Consider the following 4,134-nt stretch of genomic DNA (forward strand, 5'->3'; position numbering starts at 1 on the left):
ATTCTTTTTTAATGGACTAAAAAGAAAAGTAAAACAAATAAATTGTAATGGAGAGATTATGATTTACCCCCTAACTTTTTTTTCCCCACAAAACCTTAAAATAGATCATTTTCTGAGGGACAAAATTAGTGAGAATGTTATTATTGATGTTAGTGTAACAGTCTGAGAATGTTAGGTAAAATGGGATATGGGTCGAAACTCCCATAAAGCGGTTTTGTCAACAAATGGATTGACTAACGTAAATCATCTTTAAAGAGGCTTTACCATATAGTTCATTGATCGGAGTAAATTTTAGAGGCAAGAAAAAAAGTGAAATAAAAATAAGAAGCTTTAACATTGTGTTGGAGAAGCTCTTTAACACTAAATCGCTAGAATTTTTTATTTTTTTTAACCATTGATATACTCCATTTGTTTCAATTTAATTATGTGAACCCTTTACTATTTGGGGAGTCTACGAGGTGGTTCTTTGACCTTATTTTCTTTACATTTTTCCTAAATTATTTGAATTATAAATTATCATGTCTTATAGTACTTTTAATGTAGTTTATAAATATAAAATTTTTATGTTTACAAACTTGAAAAGTCTATATGCCAAAATTTAAGGTCAAAGTTATAAAATTTGACCTCAGATCCGAAAAGGTTCACATAAATTGAAAGTGAGAGAGTATTAGAGATGCAAATCAATTACATTAAGAACAAATAATGGAAGTGTATGAGTTAGGATACATGCGATCCAAGATAATAAAAAGAGCCGTAAAAACTTGAGGTTAACGCCTGGTTGTACCATCAAGCTAATAACGTCGTCGCTAATCAAAATGGTAGTATTGCGAGTGTGACTACTAGCGTTAGCTACTTTTCGCGATGTATTTGTTACAGTATGACCATCAGAGTCGATAATGTTGCTATTTCGCCTACGAAAAGAACCCTCCAACCTGTAATATACCTGTGGTCTCAATGTTAAGAGAGGTTTACCATGTGCATCCATGAGTACAAGTCCACCAGATCTGCTCCCTCGGCTAGCAATGGACCGATTTTTTCCGTGGTGTATAGTTGTCTACCGGGAAAACTAATCTGCCTTGCTTATCAAACACAGTAAATCCATCTGTTCCTTGGAAACTCATACTGAATTTCTTCCACATTGTGAAGATAGCCCGCAGCCTACTTATTATTAACCGAGATGGAGGAGGAGGAGGAGGACAACCATTATTATTATCTTCGCGATCATCGTCGTTGAGGTAAACAAGAGGTTTGCTTTGCATCTTTCTATGATGATATGCTGGATGAATCTTTGACATCTATTCAAGTAAGATGGAGAAAATACAATGAATTGTTTCAAGAGTGACTCTGAGTTGTTTTTTTTCTATAGATAAATGTTGACTAATGTGACTAACATTGAACCTTCTCTCTTACTAAAGTTGATTAGAACCAAATAACTTGAACAATATAGTCAGATCGTTATTATAAAATCTAAAATTATTTGGTTTTTGATCGTGCATAGTGGAAGATGACGAGCCTTTGTCGCGTTAAGATGGGTTTCAAACTTAGTACGCAAAAGATTAATTAACTATTCTATTTATGAATGCAAACTGGAAGACTATTGGCCAATGGAATGAAAATTCTAGAAGAATTAATGTATGTATTTTGAAAGCGAGACCGCTCTTTCAACTAATGTTTGTTGTTTCTCTATATTTTCCTTTTTATTTAATTAGCAATCAGAAATTGTTAGTGGCTGGTATTAATTAGTGGTTATTAATTAACAATGTTAAACATCAGGATCTTTCATCCAGGTAGGGCCTGCTGGCCTTATGTCCACTTCCATCCTAGTAACATAAAATAAAAATATAGGTATAGATCTCTCTGCAGATATTGGTAAATTCAATAGATCAATAATAGGCTAGCTAGATGCCCACAGTGTGATTTGAATACAAATGTTTTGGCGGCGCTAGATACCAACATACCGGTTCGATCGAATTTAGTAAATCCAAACATTATATCTGACTTAAGAAATTTATTTAATAATATGTATAAATTGTTAATTTAGAATCTAAATAACTTAAAATTACTAAAATCTTTAATTCATAAACTTCAAATTCTGACTCCAAAAAAAAAAAAAAAGAACACGACAACCCTACTTTTTTCTTGAGTGGGGTGTGCCAGGCCCAAGCTATAGGGCAAGACTAGGGCGATGTAATTATCCGCTTAAAATAATGAGTTAATATTATGTGAGTCATCGACTCACATATTAAATATTAGGTCCAGCTTCTTTTCATTTTTCTTGTCTCTATTTTTCCAAGTTCCTATCTAGATGAGTGACACTTGGCTAATTTTATTATTAGTGATTTAGATTTAATTAACTAAATCAAGATCTTAACCATGATTAATACAATAGATATTTATATACTTACTCCAAAAAAGGGGGATAATTCCACAAATCTAGCAACACCTTTCTGGTTGGGGTGCTTAATTATTAATAATGCTTTATTTACAAAAAAGAACACCAGCAACCCTAACATAATTAAGCCGTCCAAATTTGTTACTAGTATTTTGAATCACATGTAGCCCGAATACAGGACGTTTGTTCGCCTGCTTAATTTCTTACTTAAAATCTTAACAGAACTGTTTATACCTAAGAAAATTAGGGTAACAAGCTCTAATCATTTGAAATTAAAAGGAAAAGTTTTTAATGGTCGATGAAAAGTTTTATGCCAATTTTTTTTTAAATCATTCTCACACCCCCTTTTTACCCCTATTAAAAGGATTTAAAAGAGTTTTTCCAATTAAAGTGACGTTTTGAAAAGGGATAATTTATTTATAAAGAGTCGTCACTTGAAATTGAGTTTTGGTGTTCCAAGTCACCTTATTGAATCCCTAATCAAAAGGAAAGTTGAATCTTTAATTATGGGTCTGCGAAAATAAAAGTCGGATAAGTTTAATTCATTGACCAGGGAAAGGAGGCACCCTCGAATCCCGTGGCTTTAGCATAGTCGCTTTATCGACTTATACCTAGCTTAAATTAATTTTTAGGATACATTATGCTTATGAGCTTAAGATTACTTATTTCCGCTTTCTTTGAATTAAAAACAAAAACTCGTTCTTTTCTGAGTAATTAATTAATTTATTTGGGCCTTGGGCTTGTCTTGGCCCTAAGTATTTACAAAATTCGCTACATATATTTTAAGCCAAGAAAATCATGCAACTTAACATTTTATAGAGTAAGAAGCAAAAATACGAATAAATGAAACTGTAAGCATGGTATTAAATAAGTTTCAAAACACGAACTACAGCATTAAGTAAGTTTAAAAACACGAACTAGAGCGAGTGCTAAAGTTATTCTATGACTTAAGCTCTAAAAAATACTAACTTCTTGTAATTAACAAGCCATATCCAAACTTGTTTCACCGCTCATTTTATTTAGAGAAGAGTGCATCTTAGTCCTTTGCATGAAACTAATTAAAGATGTAAAACAAAAAGTTAACTCCCAATAGCAAATAGAATAAAACAGTTCCCCCTCAAAACGTTAAACCATTAGTCTCAATTCCATTTAAATGATAAGACCAAACCTACAAAAAAAAAAAAAAAAAAAAAAAAAAAATAAATATCGAATTTACTCTAAAGAGATGAAAAATAATATCTCTAAAATTAGTTGAAACTAAACTTATTTGCATGCATTTGGCTACTGATCTGAAAATGGAATGACACAACTACATCTAATTTTGTTTAGAGAAAACATAACAACGTTATAACTATTTAAAATACTTCCAAAAATGAAAGAAATTGAATCCCTACGTACTTGTTTCTGAAAATTTCGATATTTAAGAAAACTATCACTCTAGATTTGGTCACAGTTGAAAGGATCTATTTAAAGACTGCTCATCCTTGTTAGCTTTTTGCAAAATTAAATGCTCATCAAGGTAATCACTTTATGCAAAATGAGAAATCCGCAGCTTAACAGTCAATGTTTAACGTACTACCCAAATAAACATGATAAGCATAAGCAATAACACAACCATTTAAATTACGACCTCGTTCAAATTTCAATTAATTTACACATGCAATAGCAGAACACCATATTTCATGTATTAATCAAGAGCAAGGTAAAAATTGGACCTTAAGCATGCAAGGAAAATAATCACG

At 31.7% G+C, this 4,134-nt stretch overlaps 1 pseudogene; it reads right to left on the bottom strand.

The window, feature by feature from the left end:
- Positions 1 to 680: 680 nt before the first annotated feature.
- LOC132058581 (protein LURP-one-related 5-like) lies at positions 681 to 1,354 on the bottom strand (annotated as a pseudogene).
- Positions 1,355 to 4,134: the final 2,780 nt, after the last annotated feature.

The sequence above is a fragment of the Lycium ferocissimum genome, chromosome 5 (genome assembly GCF_029784015.1).
Source record: "Lycium ferocissimum isolate CSIRO_LF1 chromosome 5, AGI_CSIRO_Lferr_CH_V1, whole genome shotgun sequence".
In the NCBI taxonomy this organism is placed as follows: Eukaryota; Viridiplantae; Streptophyta; class Magnoliopsida; order Solanales; family Solanaceae; genus Lycium; species Lycium ferocissimum.